The 21,697-nt window shown below is 32.0% G+C and overlaps 1 long non-coding RNA gene across 1 annotated transcript; it reads left to right on the top strand.

Annotated features, from left to right (window-relative positions):
• Positions 1 to 635: 635 nt before the first annotated feature.
• Positions 636 to 21,213, top strand: LOC139512709 (uncharacterized). The gene is made up of 3 exons (XR_011662323.1): positions 636 to 775; positions 15,857 to 15,962; positions 19,840 to 21,213. It is a non-coding gene; the product is annotated as an uncharacterized lncRNA (long non-coding RNA).
• The last annotated feature ends 484 nt before the right edge of the window (positions 21,214 to 21,697 follow it).

The raw sequence follows: 21,697 nt of genomic DNA on the forward strand, positions 1-21,697 counted from the left end.
TAATCAGATAAAATACGACAAGCTTTTTAGAAAAGCTATTACTTGTATATAAATACAAGTCTCACGATATGCGATATTTTAACGAGATACCGCGAGACACGAATCCTTGTTAGTTATACGTCCTTGCTATTTATAAGAAAAGAATGATAACTATGAAACTGCAACCATTTTTATAAATTTTTGTACCACAATGACGCCCGATTTTAAGCTCAGGTTTTTAGGAAAAACGGCATTTTTCAGCGGTAAATTTATCAAATTAAAAGTTGACTTTTTCTTTAAAATTTGTACAAATAATATTCAAATGTTATCAAACTGAATGAGAGAAAACAAATAGTTTTTTTTTTTGAAATTATCGTACGTACGTAGATACCAAACTAGAACATACAGAAATCCAGTGAACTCAGATTTTCAAGAAATTGTTACAATTATACATATACACTGTATCTACAATCAGAGACATATAAACAATGAATTAAACAATGAATAAAACTTTTATTTATTTTTTTAATAATATGATCAATATGAAACGGTTGACACGTGTCGAATATATATGGTCTTAAAATCAACTTCTTTTGGATGTCGCAAGTTATTCGATACCGACTCGAAAAAATGTAAACATGCTTTTAGCTTTTCTGACTGGTTTCGATTGAACATCGTAATAATTGTACCATAGGTTACCAGATGACAAGGTCAATCTCTCAAGATCAAAATGTAAACTGGGAAGGTCGCTTTATTTCTGAACCAGCAAGAAAATTGAAAATTTACTGGTTTAAAGGTAAACTTATTAGATGGCATAATTACATACAGGTTGTTTATTCATTTTTTGTTGTAATAATAATGATATATCAATAATATATCTGAATCTCACATACAAATTCACGTGTTCTCCGGCGTGATCACTGACGTCTGTATCCGTGTGTAGATTTTTAAATAATCCAGAGACCCACTCCGTGGGATGGGCGCCGCATGCTGTACCTCTTTATCCACATTGTTTAGCCTTTTTCTGTTGAATCAATTGAACCTTACTAAAGAACTGCAGTCTTTCCTTTTATTGTTATAACTTCAAATTATTTTGTAAGTCTAAATTTTACACTCACAGTCAGTGTGTAATGAATGAAAGTAAGATGTAACTCTTAGGATCTTGAGTGATAATAACAATACCCCTTATCACTTTTTGGAAATCTGTTCTGCTTGACCTGAGAATCTGTTCTGCTTAAACTTGATTTCCTACAACAATCACTTCTCCATCATTTTTATACCCCCGCTTTAAAAAAGGGGGGGTATACTGTTTTACCTCTGTCTGTCAGTCCGTCCGTCCATCCATCAGTCCGTCCGTCCGTCCATCAGTCAGTCCGTCCCATGAAACTTTCGTCACATTTTTCTCAGGAACTACACATCCACCCTTTCTGTAATTTGGTATCAACATTTATATATGTCAGCCATACCGTGTGATGCGTTTTCAGATTCATCACTCAACAACTTCCTGTTTACCGAACACTTGCATATTTTTACACTATTAATATTATCCACTTGCGGCGGGGGTATCATCAGTGAGCAGTAGCTCGCAGTTTCACTTGTTTGTCCATTGTGACATCAAATATTTTTATACGACCGCAAAAATTGAAAATTTTTTGGTCGTATATTGGTATGATGTTGGACTCTTCGTCTGACGTCGTCGTCCGAATACTTTTAGTTTTCGCACTCTAACTTTAGTAAAAGTGAATAGAAATCTATGAAATTTTAACACAAGGTTTATGACCACAAAAGGAAGGTTGGGATTGATTTTGGGAGTTTTGATCCCAACATTTTAGGAATTAGGGGCCAAAAAGGGCGCAAATAAGCATTTTCTTGGTTTTCGCACTATAACTTAAAAGTGTTTTCCTTTTTTCACTTAGGGAAGGTGGGTGTTTTAAAAAAATCACTTGCAACCGGGTGGTTTTTTTTTAAATGTCCACCCGTTTTTTTTTTTAATTTACTGTGGGTGCACGTGGGGGTCACAAAAATAAAGATTAGTATAATATTCACATTTAATGGAGTTGAATAAACATAGACGTAGTCATATTAATTGTCAAATATTCTTTGATTTGATTTTTTTCAACAATTTATCTCTTTTCTCTCTTCTTTCATTTACAATTTTATGTCCTGTTTCTTGCTTTTGTGCCGTATTTTTGGCCCATAGGACAGTAGTATCCTTCCTTTGTGACTGTAAGTCATTTGAAGTCTTGCTCATATTTGTCTTCACTTGCGTGTCTTTTCCGTTGTTTGGTTGATTTTTGTTCAATTTCCACAACTTCAACATTACTCTCAATTTTATTAACTTATTTGGTCTAGTATTTTCTTTATCATCATCGTCATCTGCTTTTCTTGTACCCCGATTGATAAATGAAAACATTGAAATTTGACGATTGGACGCCATCTTTGTCAATGAAAACAAATCAGCGAGGCGCGATTAGTATTCAAATTTTAACGGTACGGAACCGAAAAAAATCCGAAATTTGAAAAAAAAGCCGACCACCTCCTAAAATCGAAAGGTGGTCGGCTTTCAAAAGAAGGTGGTCGGCACACCCGGCTTAAATGCTGAATGGAAAACACTGCTTAAGTTTAAGTAAATAGAAATTATGAAATTTTGACACAAGATTTATGACCACAAAAAAAAGGTTGAAATTGATTTTGGGAGTTTTGGTTCCAACAGTTTAGGAATTAGGGGCCAAAAAAGGGCCCAAATAAGCATTAGGCCAAAATAAATTAATAGTGTGTTTCCGGTATCCCGACCCTACCTCCGTTTCTGATGCCGACCCTAAACATTTTATTGACAAAAAAAAAAATATATAAAAAATCCGGATTTTTCAGTCTGTCCGGATCCGACTATTTGTTTAGAAAACTACAGATCTTCAAAACGTTTGATAGCAAGCACTGATCATTATGAATAAGTCAAGCGCTTCAAGAACCAAGATTTTAAATAAACAAGCATGGCTTTTTGACAACCGTGCAGTGTATTAGATGTCAAATATGCAATCACAATGTGAGCACATAGTTGCAAAATATAATGACATTAAATCTAGATAATTACGATATGATGAATCTTCTTAAAGAACACCATGATGGACCTATAGACGAAAAAAATACAAAGTTGATGCATTTTGCTCAACTTTGCACAGCAAGATGAGATTTTTTATATAATTTTATATGTAGTGAATAATGTATTCAGTTTATATACTTTACAAAATCTCGTTTTGTACCTGTGCTTCTTAAGACCAAAAATCAGAATCGTTTCAGGTTGGACACTACACAGACGGTATCTAATTCTGTTGGTTAATTGACAAATAATTTAAGAGTTTAAAGAGATCAATTTACTGCTAAAATCCTAGAATTTTTCAGTATATGGAGATGGATAGTAAACTGCACTTTGCTAGAAAACAAAGAAATAGTGGTGTCAATGTCTAATACGTTAATAAAGTAATACAAATAGACAGGAAATACGAAAATTGACGACAAGGGGGCAGACAATGTGAAACGAGAAATAGAAAGCTTTCCCTAGTAGGCAGACATGGTGTATGATTCATGTTCATTTATAAATGAATCTGCCCCTGCACCATGCCTACTTTTATTCTTTTAAAATTTTCTCAGGCTGGACCCACACCAATTTAAACTAGAGAAGGAAAAAAAATCACGTCCTATTAAAATATCTACAATTCTTTTCCATAAATTTAAGAAAGATTCTCACTTGTCTCAAAACCGGAAATTTAAATATTATCAGAACCCCACTCTTCAAGATAAAATTCTGTCAAACATAAAAACATCTATTTATTAAATTAAGAGGGTGCAAGAGTATTACCCCTGGAAAAATCATAATAAGCAGCTGCTTAGGATCGATTTGCAGTGTTTTTACTACTAAATCAAAGCGCTGTAAGCGCTGAAGGCAGTTCACCAAAAACCAAGGCAACCGTAATTATGAAAACTGTGGCAATGTTGCCTCAACATTAAACATTCATATATAGTACATTCATGTTTATCTAATGATTTATTTATTAAGGCAAATAATTTATATGTTATCAAGGTTTCAAAAGCAATGCATATATCAATGTATATTTTTTATGGTGTGTCTGCAGTGGTACAAGTTCCCAATGATTGCAGTTGTTCTACTTGGTAGTTAACCTTGGTTTTATTTGACTGCTAGAAGTTCAATTTGACTTAGTATGAACATGTAATAGTATGAATGGACTGGTTTCCCTGGAAAGAAAACTGAGTTTGTGTTCTATAGTACAAAAGTTCTGAGACACGAATCAGACAAATGTTCACTACAACAGGGTTCAAAGATGAGGTCTGACTGACTTGCCCATAGTAAATGTAAATGATTTGTTATTTTGTCCCATACATATGAATATATATAATTTAGGGGTGGGGATCTCAACGGTTTTCAAGTTATCAAACAGGTAGGGGTAGGCAGAGGATTTAGGGGGCAGGGGGCCCGGCCCCCCCCTTTTAGGGAAAAAATTTGGTTGCTTATATAGGGAATCACTGAAGCGTGACTGGAGCGGGCCCCTCTTAGGTCAGTCAGTGGGCCCCACTTATGAAAATTTCTGGATTCGCCACTGGGGGTAGGGTGACCCTAGGGACTTCCCCTACATTTCATTTTATTTGTTATATTGTCCCATACATGAATATATATGGTTTAGAGGTGGGGATCTCATTGGTTTCCAAGTTCTCAAACAGGAAGGTAGGGTGACCCAAGGGACTCCCCCTATATTTCATTTAATTAGTTATATTGATCCATACATGAATATATATTGTTTTGGTGTGGGGATCTTGACCGTTTCCAAGTTCTCAAACAGGAGGGTTGGGATGACCACAGGGACTTCCCTTATATTTCATTTGATTTGTCATATTGTCCCATACATGAGTATATATGGTTTAGGGGTAAGGATCTTGACCATTTCCAAGTTCTCAAACAGGAGTGTGAACAGTGACCTCAGTGACTCACCTATCTTTCATCTGATTTGTTATATTGTCCTATACATTAATATATATAGTTTAGGGATGGGGATCTCGACCCCTAGCGACTCTTCCTATATTTCATTTGATTTTTCATATTGTCACAAACATATGCATGAATATATATGGTTAAAGGGTGTGGATCTCGACCGTTTCCAAGTTCTCAAACAGGAGGGGGTGGGGTAACTCCAGGGACTCCCCCATATTTCATTTTTTATTTATTATATTGTCCTATACTTGAATATATGCAGGGGCGGATTCAGACGGGGGAGGGTTGCTATCCCCTCCTGTTTGATAACTTGGAAACGGTCGAGCTCTCCACCCCTAAACCATATGAGGGGCAGATCCAGGATTTTAGGTTAGGAGGGGCGCAAACTTAAATTTTCGCCGAGCAGAACATGTATATTGTTAGATATATACAGACTATGCGAATGAATTTTATTTTTACAGGACATTCGGTCTGGTAAGCATCCTAGCTTTACCAGACCGAATGAAATTTTACCAGACCAATTTTTTTTTACATCTAATTGTATATTATCCGACAAAAAACAACAAACATATGTATGACTTTGTTGTGCCCTACTCCTCCCCGAAATGCAAAAATTAAAACAAAATGATGTAACAAGAGGGGATATTGTTATGAAAGTTGTGCACAATTGCTTGAATGCATTTCAGTGAAGAGTAATGTCCCATTTTATTGGATTTTGACAATGTTTGTGAACTAAACATAATTTAGAGTTTCTGTATAAAATATTATTTCCTGTTTCTTCTTTCTTTTTCATATATCTTTTGGTTTTCAATTCTTGTGGTTATATTTCATAGCTAAATTTTGTGATCTGCTTGGATTTTTATTCATTTATTGTATTTAAATCGGCAAACCCGGAATTATCCTTATCCGTTCCCAGAATCTGATCCGGTTTTATTTACATTTCCGGTTGTGCCAATGATGGCATCCATTGTTGTTTTTGACAGTCAGATATGTTTTTACCCGGATTTACACATTACTGGTTGTCGATGTTCGGCATAAAGCTAGCGGTTGAACAAAACAAACATCGCTGTGGTGAATAATAAAGATGAAAATGAATTTGAGATCGTTTGGCAATTTTGCTAGAATGTTCCATAAAAAAAAACACCGGACATTCGGACCGGAATTCAACAAAATTTTACCAGACCGATCCATTATTCACCGGATTTGTCCGACGGTCCGACGTATTTCGCATAGTCTGTATATACTGTTCCCAGCTGTCACGTTGTATTGGATTTTTAAATTAAAATTTATCAAAAAGTAATTTTTAGTTTCTGAATAAAATATTTTTCTGCTTTTTCTTTCTTTTACATATATCTTTTGGTTTACAATACTAGTGTTTATATTCATTTACCATGCATAGATGTATTTTTTCACCTGCTTGGATTTATTTTGTAAATGATTGTCAAACCCGGAATTACCCTTATCCGCTTCCGGAATCGGATCCGATTTTGTAAAATTTTGTCTTCACGACAGCCATTGTTATGTGTTTATAATGTTGTTTTTGTCAATCAGATACGATTTTACTCGAATTTATACAATATTTGTCGGCGATTTTCTGTATAAAGCTAGCGGTTGAACAAAATGAACATCGCCGTCATGAATAATAATAATAAAAATAAGTTTTTAGCTCGTTTAATTGGAGACTTTGGTGAACATGGTGAAAAGGTTTGCAAAGTAATTTCTTATTTTCTTTCAAATGTAAAGCGACTACGTCGGGCATAGCTAGAAACCAACTATCCTAGTCGAAATTCCGCTTGCAAAAGTGGAAGGTCGCGGACCTCGGACCACCGCTAATTTGCACACCTGCCTCCAAATTTAAAAGCTACGAAAATTTCTTTTTCTAATTTGAAATTGCCGCCAACAGCATGAACAGTTGAACTTATTATATAATAGACTACTGACGTAGTTGTACTACATATTGATGACAAACAATATTCCTACGACTTTTGTCATTTGGGAAATCTAAACTGCTTGTCTTAAGAGATTTTCGGCGATTAAATATTTCATACAATTGTTCTTTGACATCTTAGCTAAAAGCACAAGTCATAATGAACTACACAAGGATTCTTAATAAGCACTACTTCCTATGTGTAACTTTAAAACTTTTGGATAAATCGACGATCATTTAAGGTTTTTCTTGTCATTTTTTTTTGTAATCCAGAATAAAAAGTATTAAAAAAGTGTTCAATTAGTTATATATAACATAGTAACAAGCTAGATAATAACAATGGCAAGTATTTCAGGATTTATTGGGTAGAACACAAATCTAGGGTGCTCGCATAATGCAGCTTAACTGCATAAAAAAGTGGTAGGAATCTGTTCCCACATGTACAAAAATGTATAACCTGTGTGTCATTTACATTGTTAGGTTCAACGAGGCCAAACAATAATACCATGCCAGATTTTTCACTGCTATTTTTGCTTTAAGATAATAAATCGGCAAGAACATATTCCTTTAACAACCCAAAAAATTCATAACATTTGCATTAAAGTTTATTTTCATATTTCTTTATACAGAGAACTAAAACAGAAAATAAAAAAAACTGTAGATTTATAAGTTCTGTTATAAAGATCAAAGAAACATGCAGGCACATCAAATTATTTCATTTGGAACCTTTTTCTGCTGTTATAATCGATAGAAAAAAATAAAAAGTTTTCATAAAATAAAATGTTTTACCTACCTACCCTACCTAAATTTTTTCAGGGTGAAATAGGAAACACACTATTTATTTATTTTGGCCTTATTCTTGGTTTTCGCACAATAACTTTAGTATATCCTACCGTAGTCTTAAATCGTTCATCTTGTCAGTTCGTTAGGTATTTGTGTTTGAACTTAACACACGGGGAAACTACGCATTGACGTCACTATGCTACTTCCGGTGTAGAAAAACAGTGCAGAATAAGTTTTTTCTGCACTTTTGAATAAAAAAATATTTCTTAAGGTAAGTTTTCATTGTTGTTCTCAATTATTGCTAAAAAATGCCAATTTTCTAATGCCCGTTTCAATCCCGACTTCTGAATGTCTAAAAACATTCTAGAACTTCACAAAATCCCACTTCCGGCCTCCATTGCTTTGTGTACATTCCATTCAGCGTCATCAATCTTGTGGCAGGCAATACAGGTCAAGCAAATCGTATTTTTAGGAATTTTAAAATGACATGCTCCTTACATCTTTCATGAAGGTTCAGTATGGGACAGCATAGTACATCGAGTTACTGAGAAACAATTATGAGTTACCTAGCTTGACAATGCGTGGTAATAAAAAATGAAAACTAAGCCTACAGAAAAAAATAAGAAAAAAATAGCCTTAGGATAATGACTTATCAACACACCTGGATAAGTAAATAGAAATCAATGAAATTTAAACACAAGGTTTATGACCACAAAAGGAAGGTTGAGATTGATTTTGGGAGTTGAGGTCCCAACAGTTTAGGAATTAGGGGCCAAAAAGGGGCCCAAATAAGCATTATTCTTGGTTTTTGCACCATAACTTTAGTATAAGGAAATAGAAATCTATGAAATTTAAACACAAGGTTTATAACCATAAAAAGAAGGTTGGTAATGATTTTGGGAGTTTTGGTCCCAACAGTTTAGGAATAAGGGTCCAAAATTGAACTTTGTTTGATTTCATCAAAAATTGAATAATTGGGGTTCTTTCATATGCCGAATCTAACTGTGTATACATGTAGATTCTTAATTTTTGGTCCCTTTTTCAAATTGGTCTACATTAAGGTCCAAAGGGTCCAAAATTAAACTTAGTTTGATTTTAACAAAAATTGAATCCTTGGGGTTCTTTGATATGCTGAATCTAAAAATGTACTTAGATTTTTATACGACCGCAAAATTTGAAAAATTTTTCGTCGTATATTGCTATCACGTTTGCGTCGTCGTCGTCGTCCGAATACTTTTAGTTTTCGCACTCTAACTTTAGTAAAAGTGAATGGAAATCTATGAAATTTTAACATAAGGTTTATGACCACAAAAGGAAGGTTGGTATTGATTTTGGGAGTTTTGGTCCCAACATTTTAGGAATTAGGGGCCAAAAAGAGCCCAAATAAGCATTTTCTTGGTTTTCGCACTATAACTTTAGTTTAAGTGAATAGAAATCTATGAAATTTTGACACAAGGTTTATGACCACAAAAGGACGGTTGGGATTGATTTTGGGAGGTTTGGTAGCAACAGTTTAGGAATTAAGGGCCAAAAAAGGGCCCAAATAAGCATTATTCTTGGTTTTCGCACAATAACTTTAGTATAAGTAAATAGAAATCAATGAAATTTAAACACAAGGTTTATGACCACAAAAGGAAGGTTGGGATTGATTTTTGGAGTTGAGGTAACAACAGTTAAGGAATTAGGGGCCAAAAAGGGGCCCAAATAAGCATTATTTTTGGTTTTTGCACCATAACTCTAGTATAAGTAAATAGAAATCTTTGAAATTTTAACACAAGGTTTATGACCATAAAAGGAAGGTTGGGTTTGATTTTGGGAGTTTTGGTCCCAACAGTTTAGGAATAAGGGGCCCAAAGGGTCCAAAATTGAACTTTGTGTGATTTCATCAAAAATTGAATAATTGGGGTTCTTTGATATGCCGAATCTAACTATGTATGTAGATTCTTAATTTTTGGTCCCGTTTTCAAATTGGTCTACATTAAGGTCCAAAGGGTCCAAAATTAAACTTAGTTTGATTTTAACAAAAATTGAATCCTTGGGGTTCTTTGATATGCTGAATTTAAAAATGTACTTAGATTTTTATACGACCGCAAAATTTGAAAAATTTTTCGTCGTATATTGCTATCACGTTGGCGTCGGCGTCGGCGTCGTCGTCGTCGTCGTCGTCGTCGTCCGGCGTCCGAATACTTTTAGTTTTCGCACTCTAACTTTAGTAAAAGTGAATGGAAATCTATTAAATTTTAAAACAAGGTTTATGACCACAAAAGGAAGGTTGGTATTGATTTTGGGAGTTTTGGTCCCAACATTTTAGGAATTAGGGGCCAAAAAGGGCCCAAATAAGCATTTTCTTGGTTTTCGCACTATAACTTTAGTTTAAGTTAATAGAAATCTATGAAATTTTGACACAAGGTTTATGACCACAAAAGAAAGGTTGGGATTGATTTTGGGAGTTTTGGTTCCAACAGTTTAGGAATTAGGGGCCAAAAAAGGGCCCAAATAAGCATTATTCTAGGTTTTCGCACAATAACTTTAGTTTAAGTAAATAGAAATCAATGAAATTTAAACACAATGTTTATGACCACAAAAGGAAGGTTGGTATTGATTTTGGGAGTTTTGGTCCTAACAGTTTAGGAATAAGGGGCCCAAAGGGTCCAAAATTGAACTTTGTGTGATTTCATCAAAAATTGAATAATTGGGGTTCTTTGATATGCCGAATCTAACTATGTATGTAGATTCTTAACTTTTGGTCCCGTTTTCAAATTGGTCTACATTAAGGTCCAAATGGTCCAAAATTAAACTTAGTTTGATTTTAACAAAAATTGAATCCTTGGGGTTCTTTGATATGCTGAATTTAAAAATGTACTTAGATTTTTAATTATTGGCCTAGTTTTCAAGTTGGACCAAATGGGGGTCTAAAATTAAACTTTGTTTGATTTCATCAGAAATTGAATAAATGGGTTCTTTGATATGCAAAATCTAACTGTGTATGTAGATTCTTAATTTTTGGTCCAGTTTTCAAATTGGTCTACATTAAGGTCCAAAGGGTCCAAAATTAAACTAAGTTTGATTTTAACAAAAATTAAATTCTTGGGCTTATTTGATATGCTTTATCTAAATATGTACTTTGATTTTTGATTATGGGCCCAGTTTTCAAGTTGGTCCAAATCAGGATTCCATATGAAATATTGTGCAATAGCAAGAAATTTTCAATTGCACAGTATTGCACAATAGCAAGAAATATCTAATTGCACAATATTGTGCAATAGCAATTAATTTTCAATTGGAGTTATCTTTCTTTGTATAGAATAGTAGTTGATAATATATGTTGGAAATTTGCCAGACATGACTATGATGTCATTTTCTATTTTTATTTGCCAATAACTTTATGTAAATGACTTCATTGGAAATTTGCCAATATAAAATGTTGCTGATGAAGCTTTTTTTCCTTATCTTATCTAAAATGTTTTTAGATAATGTATGTTGGACATTTGCCAGACATGACTATGATGTCATTTTCTATTTTTATTTTCCAATAACTTTATGTAAATAACTTCATTGGAAATTTGCCAATATAAAATGTTGCTGATGAAGTTTTTTTTATTGTTTTATACAATAAACAATGTATATTCACTTTTACTACCAACCAATCTTTACCATTCAGTGATAACAAGCACTTTATTTTACATTTTAATATTTTATGATGTATTTAAAAGAGTAGTTATTGTTGCAAACTCCATTAGAAATTTGAATTGATATCAGTTTTGGAAAAAGGGAAACGGGGATGTGAAAAAAAAGGGGGGGGGGGTTAAATTTTTCTCATTTCAGATTTCATAAATAAAAAGAAAATTTCTTCAAACATTTTTTTGAGAGGATTAATATTCAACAGCATAGTGAATTGCTCAAAGGCAAAAAAAAAACTTTTAAGTTCATTAGACCACATTCGTTCTGTGTCAGAAACCTATGCTGTGTCATGATCAACTATTTAATTTTAGATTTAAAAAGTTTGAAGAAGAAATCTTTAATAGATTTGTAAAATCTTGACATTTGTTTTGTGTAAAAAAAAACCATGTAATGTCAAAAATTTGATCACAATCCAAATTCAGAGCTGTATCACGCTTGAATGTTTTGTCCATACTTGCCCCAACTGTTCAGGGTTCGACCTCTGCGGTCGTATAAAGCTGCGCCCTGCGGAGCACCTGGTTAATTATTGGCCTAGTTTTCAAGTTGGTCCAAATGGGGGTCCAAAATTAAACTTTGTTTGATTTCATCAAAAATTGAATAAATGGTAAATTCTTTGGCTTATTTGATATGCTTTATCTAAACATGTACTTTGATTTTTGATTATGGGCCCAGTTTTCAAGTTGGTCCAAATCAGGATTCCATATCAAGTATTGTGCAATAGCAAACAATTTTCAATTGCACAGTATTGCACAATAGCAAGAAATATCTAATTGCACAATATTGTGCAATAGCAATTAATTTTCAATGGGAGTTATCTTTCTTTGTATAGAATAGTAGTTGATAATATATGTTGGAAATTTGCCAGACATGACTATGATGTCATTTTCTATTTTATTTGCCAATAACTTTATGTAAATAACTTCATTGGAAATTTGCCAATATAAAATGTTGCTGATGAAGCTTTTTTCCCTTATCTTATCTAAAATGTTTTTAGATAATGTATGTTGGACATTTGCCAGACATGACTATGATGTCATTTTCTATTTTTATTTGCCAATAACTTTATGTAAATAACTTCATTGGAAATTTGCCAATATAAAATGTTTCTGATGAAGTTTTTTTATTGTTTTATACAATAAACAATTTATATTCACTTTTACTACCAACCAATCTTTACCATTCAGTGATAACAAGCACTTTATTTTACATTTTAATATTTTATGATGTATTTAAAAGAGTAGTTATTGTTGCAAACTCCATTAGAAATTTGAATTGATATCAGTTTTGGAAAAAGGGAAACGGGGATGTGAAAAAAAATGGGGGGGGGGGGGGGGGGGGGGGGGTTAAATTTTTCTCATTTCAGATTTCTTAAATATAAAGAAAATTTCTTCAAACATTTTTTTGAGAGGATTAATATTCAACAGCATAGTGAATTGCTCAAAGGCAAAAAAAAACTTTTAAGTTCATTAGACCACATTCATTCTGTATCAGAAACCTATGCTGTGTCAACTATTTAATTTTAGATTTAATTAAGTTTGAAGAAGAAATCTTTAATTGATTTGTAAAATCTTGACATTTGTTTTGTGTAAAAAAAACATGTAATGTCAAAAATTTGATCACAATCCAAATTCAGAGCTGTATCACGCTTGAATGTTTTGTCCATACTTGCCCCAACTGTTCAGGGTTCGACCTCTGCGGTCGTATAAAGCTGCGCCCTGCGGAGCACCTGGTTAATTATTGGCCCAGTTTTCAAGTTGGTCCAAATCGGGGTCCAAAATTAAACTTTGTTTGATTTCATCAAAAATTGAATAATTGGGGTTCTTTGATATGCCAAATCTAACTGTGTATGTAGATTCTTAATTTTTGGTCCCGTTTTCAAATTGGTCTATATTAAAGTCCAAAGGGTCCAATATTAAACTAAATTTGATTTTTAACAAAAATTGAATTCTTGGGCTTTTTTGATATGCTGAACCTAAACATGTACTTAGATTTTTGATTATGGGCCCAGTTTTCAAGTTGGTTCAAATCAGGATCCAAAATTATTATATAAAGTATTGTGCAATAGCAAGAAATTTTCAATTGCACAGTATTCAGCAATAGCAAGAAATCTTCAATTGCACAGTATTGTGCAATAGCAAGAAATTTTCAATTGCCACTATTGCGCAATAGAAAGAAATCTATAATTGCACAGTATTGTGCAATAGCAAATATTTTCAATTGCACAGTATTGCGCAATAGCATGAAATATCTAATTGCACAATAATGTGCAATAGCAAGAAATTTTCAATTGGAGTTATCTTTCTTTGTCCAGAATAGTAGTTGAATCAACTTAAATCATTGTTTTATACAATATACAATGTATATTCACTTTTACTACCAACTGATAAATTAAAACAATCTTTACCATTCTTCAGTGATAACAAGCACTTTATTTTACATTTTTAAAATATTTTATGATGTATTTAAATGAGCAGTTATTGTTGCAAACTCCATTAGAAATTAGAATTGAGATCAGTTTTAGAAAAAGGGAAAGATTTCCTAAATAAAAAGAAAATTTCTTCAAACATTTTTTCAACAGCATAGTGAATTGCTCAAAGGCAAAAAAAATATTTTAAGTTCATTAGACCACATTCATTCTGTGTCAGAAACCTATGCTGTGTCGACTATTTAATCACAATCCAAATTTAGATCTGAATCCAGCTTGAATGTTGTGTCCATACTTGCCCCAACCGTTCAGGGTTCAACCTCTGCGGTCGTATAAAGCTGCGCCCTGCGGAACATCTGGTTCATTATGTCAAAATTTTATGGGAGGGGAATTTTTTTATGTCTAATAATGGCGTATTAAATTATAATCCTGGTACCTTTGATAACTATTTTGTCTGTTTTCTCTAATCATGTATATGTAACAAACAACCAGGAGTACAGACAAACCTGTGCAGTTCAAAATTTAAAAATGATTTCTCTTTCTCAGACACAAAATGCATGAATTTAACTTATAAATATCTAGTGAATGCAATATGCTGTTACACTTTTCCAACTTGAATTTTGCAAGTTAAAATGCTTACTCAATGGACATGATATAGAAATGATAAGTGTTTAAGTTCAAATTTTGAAAGAGAAAATGAAAGAATGAGATTAAATGAGTAATTATTTATCTATTATATTAATTAATGTGGAAGCTGTCACTTATGGCAGCCATAATTGGCTATTAAAGGTTATGAAATGTCAATTTAATTGCTACAAACTTGTCATGTTAATTGAGTATTGTCTGTTTTCAATATCTAGTATTTATAAATACTCATTATAGTGGTGGTAAATTTTGTGAAATTTATATAACAAAATTTAACATATAGAGAACATCCAGATAGAAAGAACATACATCATAAGAAAGTAAGATAAATTGTTATATATATATGTGTAAAAAATAAATATAAGTAAAAGCTTAAGAAATAACACTAACAGTAATACTTTTCAATATAATAATTTTTTGTGTCAGGCATGTTTTTATATAATATATGTATAAAATGTAAACAACAGTCGGAGAAAAAAAAGAGAACACACATAGAAATAGACATGATAGATACATGTATACTTAACTAAAACTATAGGAGTCATAAGGGAGCTACCATTTGATTTTTATGGGGGGCTAGGATGAAATTTGAAAAAAATAGGCAGGACAGGAGTTTTGAGTAAAAAAAAAGGCAGGATGAGACACTTGCAAAAAAAAAATTCAGGACGACAATTTAGGTAAAAAAAAGTCAGGATAAACTTAAAAAAAAAGGCAGGACCGAACAGAGTGAAAAATAAAAAGGCAGGACAGAGATTACAGCTAAAAAAAAATGCAGGACAAAATTTTTCATCCTAGCCCCCCCATAAAAATCAAATGGTAGCTCCCTAAGTGTTATGCTGACACTGTCCATTGAATGTTTATACTAGAAGGTTGGCTTTGTATTAAAACTTGAATGTGTTGGTTATTTGTGAATTGCAACCAAGTCAAAGAGTTAAAATTATTGGTGACCTTAAGGCTTGAACGCTTTCTTATGATTTCCGTTATGATTCTTAATTTATGAATAGAGTACATACCTAGGGAGAAGTATTACATTGATGACATAACAGGACCTGACTAAACTTGGAAATATATGTGACTATGTATTCACATTGCAATTATTCTTTTTTCTTTGGATTTTGTTAAAGAAATAATTTCATATTTTAGTGAAAGGAAAAAGATATTTTGATGGTTAGAATCTACTACTATTAGATTTCGACCTGAACTTGGAAATAAAAAGTCCTGAATTCATCTCAAATGCATAGTTCATTATTCAGATATTGTAATGTCAGTATACTGTATATACTGTAAGGGACGTCACCTTTCTACCTTTCATGGAACAGTTAAAACTGTAAATTGTCATGATCTAATGCTCTGAGTGATCATTTATATATATATATATATGTATATATCTATTTTCTTTAATTCTATTTTACAGGGCTCCATACAGATTAGCAGTGAACATGGCAACTTTACTGAATCTTACAAGAAACTTTTCCCAGACTGGATTAAGTAGATCTGGTTTTACATTTATGAAATTAATAGTAAGTGTGTTGGAAAGTTAATAACTAAATACAATCCTAATAATATTATATGAATATCAACAAGTGAACAATAAACAGGCTATTATTTGAACTTGGAATTATTTTTAATTATGGAATTTGCATAATTTCTTGTGCTGGAAATTTTTAATAAATTCCATGATTATTTGGTAAAAAAATGTATTATAATGTTTTGAGAGGATCATAACACTTTCCATACAATGTATTTTGTATAGATAGTGTTGTGCGCAGCACAGTATATTCTATTGAAAATGTACTATCTTCTTTGTAATAGAAAGTGTTGTGCGCAGCACAGAACATTTGAGTACAGAATAAACATGGAATTTAGTAAAAATTTCCACCACAAGAAATTATGCAAATTCCATAATTAAAAATAATTCCAAGTTCAAATAATAGCCTGTTAATAACAAAATAACCTATATTAAAAATATTACATGCAAAAATCAATGTACAATATCAGTCTCTTTCTCTTGAAAAAATATCATCAGACAATAAAATTGAGAATAGAAATTGAAAATGTGTTAAAGAGACAACAACACAAGCAAAGAGCAGAATATCCTGTTTCCAATCATTCATGTAATATAATAGATGGAGAGTTGTCTCATTGACATTCATACCACATTTTCCTATACATTGTATCATTATATAAAGTACATTTTGTTAATAATTGGTTTGAGTAAGTATCTACATACTAAATAGAGAAATGTGTTTTTTAAAAACCTGCCATTCTTTCAGAGCCTTTCACAGGTAGATAATTGGACGCAACAATTACTGATGTAGGATTATACCATATATTATGTGACAATTACATGTTTGTTTGTGGGCTAACATACACATCAAACATGTTGGTACAAACTTTTAGTGTCCAATATCCACAGGCACTTGTTTTTGTCAATGTGGGGTTTACTATCCATACCAGTACAAAAAAACACAAGGTAGCTAACGGAAATTTTCAATGTGTTTGCTTCAACCAATATTTTTTTAATTTCCCTTGATTTTTTCACAAATAAAAGTACACCAGTCTGTCGGTAATTGATTTATCTTTACAATGAAACAACATTCACGTACCTTGAGAATACCCCTCAAACAGAATAACACACTTCAGATGAGAATTGTTGACCTTTTCCCAGACCATTGAATTTGTAAGGACTTAACTTCCGGTAAACTTAGGAAGTTAATATAACTGTGCAATCCCATTGGTTTAATTCATCTGGTTACCTGTTTATTTATACTAGTTACCAGTAACCAGAAAAATGTGACCAATGGGATTACACAGTTATATTAACTTCCTAAGTTTACCGGAAGTTAAGTCCTTACAAATTCAATGGTCTGGAAAAAGGTCAACAATTCTCATCTGAAGTGTGTTATTCTGTTTGAGGGGTATTCTCAAGGTACGTGAAAGTTGTTTCATTGTAAAGATAAATCAATTACCGACAGACTGGTGTACTTTTATTTGTGAAAAAATCAAGGGAAATCAAAAAAATATTGGTTGAAGCGAACACATTGAAAATTTCCGTTAGCTACCTTGTGTTTTTATACGACCGCAAAAATTTTAATTTTTTGGTCGTATATTGCTATCACGTTGGCGTCGTTGTCTGCGTCGTCGTCGTCGTCGTCGTCCGAATACTTTTAGTTTTCGCACTCTAACTTTAGTAAAAGTGAATAGAAATCAATGAAATTTTAACACAAGGTTTATGACCACAAAAGGAAGGTTGGGATTGATTTTGGGAATTTTGGTCCCAACATTTTAGGAATAAGGGGCCAAAAAGGGCCCAAATAAGCATTTTCTTGGTTTTCGCACTATAACTTTAGTTTAAGTGAATAGAAATCTATGAAATTTTGACACAAGGTTTATGACCACAAAAGGAAGGTTGGGATTGATTTTGGGAGTTTTGGTCCTAACAGTTTAGGAATAAGGGGCCCAAAGGGTCCAAAATTGAACTTTGTGTGATTTCATCAAAAATTGAATAATTGGGGTTTTTTGATATGCCGAATCTAACTATGTATGTAGATTCTTAATTTTTGGTCCTGTTTTCAAATTGGTCTACATTAAGGTCCAAAGGGTCCAAAATTAAACTTAGTTTGATTTTAACAAAAATTGAATCCTTGGGGTTCTTTGATATGCTGAATTTAAAAATGTACTTAGATTTTTAATTATTGGCCTAGTTTTCAAGTTGGTCCAAATGGGGGTCCAAAATTAAACTTTGTTTGATTTCATCAAAAATTGAATAAATGGGTTCTTTGATATGCCAAATCTAACTGTGTATGTAGATTCTTAATTTTTGGTCCAGTTTTCAAATTGGTCTACATTAAGGTCCAAAGGGTCCAAAATTAAACTAAGTTTGATTTTAACAAAAATTTCTTTGGCTTATTTGATATGCTTTATCTAAATATGTACTTTGATTTTTGATTATGGGCCCAGTTTTCAAGTTGGTCCAAATCAGGATTCCATATCAAGTATTGTGCAATAGCAAGAAATTTTCAATTGCACAGTATTGCACAATAGCAAGAAATATCTAATTGCACAGTATTGTGCAATAGCAATTAATTTTCAATTGGAGTTATCTTTCTTTGTATAGAATAGTAGTTGATAATATATGTTGGAAATTTGCCAGACATGACTATGATGTCATTTTCTATTTTTATTTGCCAATAACTTTATGTAAATAACTTCATTGGAAATTTGCCAATATAAAATGTTGCTGATGAAGCTTTTTTTCCTTATCTTATCTAAAATGTTTTTAGATAATGTATGTTGGACATTTGCCAGACATGACTATGATGTCATTTTCTATTTTTATTTGCCAATAACTTTATGTAAATAACTTCATTGGAAATTTGCCAATATAAAATGTTGCTGATGAAGTTTTTTTTATTGTTTTATACAATAAACAATGTATATTCACTTTTACTACCAACCAATCTTTACCATTCAGTGATAACAAGCACTTTATTTTACATTTTAATATTTTATGATGTATTTAAAAGAGTAGTTATTGTTGCAAACTCCATTAGAAATTTGAATTGATATCAGTTTTGGAAAAAGGGAAACAGGGATGTGAAAAAAAAGGGGGGGTTAAATTTTTCTCATTTCAGATTTCTTAAATAAAAAGAAAATTTCTTCAAACATTTTTTTGAGAGGATTAATATTCAACAGCATAGTGAATTGCTCAAAGGCAAAAAAAAACTTTTAAGTTCATTAGACCACATTCATTCTGTGTCAGAAACCTATGCTGTGTCAACTATTTAATTTTAGATTTAAAAAGTTTGAAGAAGAAATCTTTAATTGATTTGTAAAATCTTGACATTTGTTTTGTGTAAAAAAAAACCATGTAATGTCAAAAATTTGATCACAATCCAAATTCAGAGCTGTATCACGCTTGAATGTTTTGTCCATACTTGCCCCAACTGTTCAGGGTTCGACCTCTGCAGTCGTATAAAGCTGCGCCCTGCGGAGCACCTGGTTTTTACTGGTATGGATAGTAAACCCCACATTGACAGAAACAAGTGCTTGTGCCAATATCTCTACTATTTGTCCTGGATAATCTTTGGAATATAGACTCATTTAATATCACAGCAATATCAATTATTAAACAAGAAAATGTACATGTGTATATTTCTGTCATTTTGTCTTTGGTGGAGAGATGTTTCACTGGCAATCATAACAAATCTTATATTATTGCAATAAAATTAGATCATATACCTTTTAAATAAATATGAAGGGATAATTGAGTACTGTTTAAAGCAGAGAAAATCTTTTTTGTTGTTGGGTTGCTGTTCATTGATGTTAACCTCACATTTCTTATCATTCATAATAATGTACCATTGGACAGAATTCTAATGTTATCTATATTTACAGGCTGATGAAGAGGGAAGAACGTCAAAGAAACTTATATCACGGACGGCAATAGTGTTAGCAATGTGTGGCATTAGTATGTCTTTATTCTGTACAAGACAGTTATCAGAAAAACCAGCAACTTGTTCCTTAGTTGGACGACAAAAATAATGTCTCTAGTATAGTTTTATAATGACACTTTGCCATGTTATTTAAGCTTTTTTTTTAACCATGTCCCTCTTAGTTTAATTTCGAAATTTATCTTAGTCCATATGTTTCGAGAAAGTTATTTTCCCAGTAAGGTAACTATTTTGTATATGGGAAGAACTTATAAGTATGAAATACATTTAGTACAAAGCAAAATGAAATGACAACTTGTAAACTGACAGATAATGACATTAGTTCTTTTGTGTATGTTCTCATGAAATTGACTGTAGATCTGCTTTGTCTATATTGTATAAATAGTTAAATTAAAGTAAGCATAATTTAATCGTATGTATTCTATGAATTCAGGTTTTGAAATGCAGGTGTTTATCACTTGTATTGATTGGTTACTAGCAAATGTGCCTTCCCAGGTTTCAATGTAACATCTATAAGCTCAAAACAATAAGAACCAGTATTTGTGGTAGATGCATGAAGTGGTGATTTCTTATTTTGTTTTTTCTTAGCCTCAAGTTAAAAACGTCAGATTCAAAATTATGAATTCATGGTCAGAGGAACATTTCACATCTATGACCATTTACTTACTGAATTGTTTGTCTGTTCAATATAAGTGTATTTTAGAATTCAAGCATTTTGCTTTTATATTGAAGAAAGTGATGTGTAAAATTTTCTACCAAGAAAAGCTTTTGACCCATTAAATATTGTAATTGGATATTCGTGTGCTGAAAAGTTTTTAACATGACTTGATCTCTTTGTAATGACAGAAAATTATTGTTTTGATATATTAAGTTAAATGTTTTATATTTTGTCATTGCAAGGTTTTCTTTTTATTCACTGATCACCTACTTTATGACAGGAAGCCATGTTATTTTATTTATTGCATGTAATTTATTTTCCGATTCTCCTTGTGTGTGTTGTTGAGTTGTTTTCAAAACATGTTCACAACAATAAATATCTTAAGGCAGGCATAGAAAGTATTCACAGAATTCTTTTTAATGAAGTATTGTAAACATTAAGAATGGTTATATATGCATATTATTTGAAAATGAATTCATTGTCCCATGAAATCCTTGCCAATACGTTTGAAAAGATGACTCTTAGTTTATGCATTATATAAGATAAGACATAACTGTCTTATGAAGACTTTATTTGTCCTGACTTGTAGACACAATGTTATGTGAACATATATGTTATTTTTATATTTTTAAGTTAAATAAAAAGTCTTGTGAAAATTTTCATATTTGTTGTATCATATATTGCCATGCAAATTTGCCAAATAGAATATTGTAACTACATTGTGTATAAATATAAAAATGGTCTTGTATATGAAATAACAAGTTTTATTCTTATTCACTAAAATTCATGAATTATTATTGGAGAAAATGTGTAAAGACATGTTATTTTCCATTTATATACATAAATTAAGTGATTTTACGATGGTGATCCTCATTTAGGTTTTGATTGGACAAAGCCCTAGTGGTCAGTCATTCTTATATACTGATTTACCAATTTAAAAATATATTTGATCCTACATGTCGAAATCTTTTGAAATTTTTTTTAATGGGGTTTGTGTTGCTCAGTCTTTAAATTTCTGTGTCGTGTTATGTATACTGTTGGCTTCTTTATCTATGGCATTGTGAGTTTTTTTTTTAACATGTTGATATGAGTATGAGTGTCCTCTACCAACTTTCTTCATTTGTTTCTGATCCAACAAAACATT

The sequence above is a fragment of the Mytilus edulis genome, chromosome 2 (genome assembly GCF_963676685.1).
Source record: "Mytilus edulis chromosome 2, xbMytEdul2.2, whole genome shotgun sequence".
NCBI classification, from domain to species: Eukaryota; Metazoa; Mollusca; class Bivalvia; order Mytilida; family Mytilidae; genus Mytilus; species Mytilus edulis.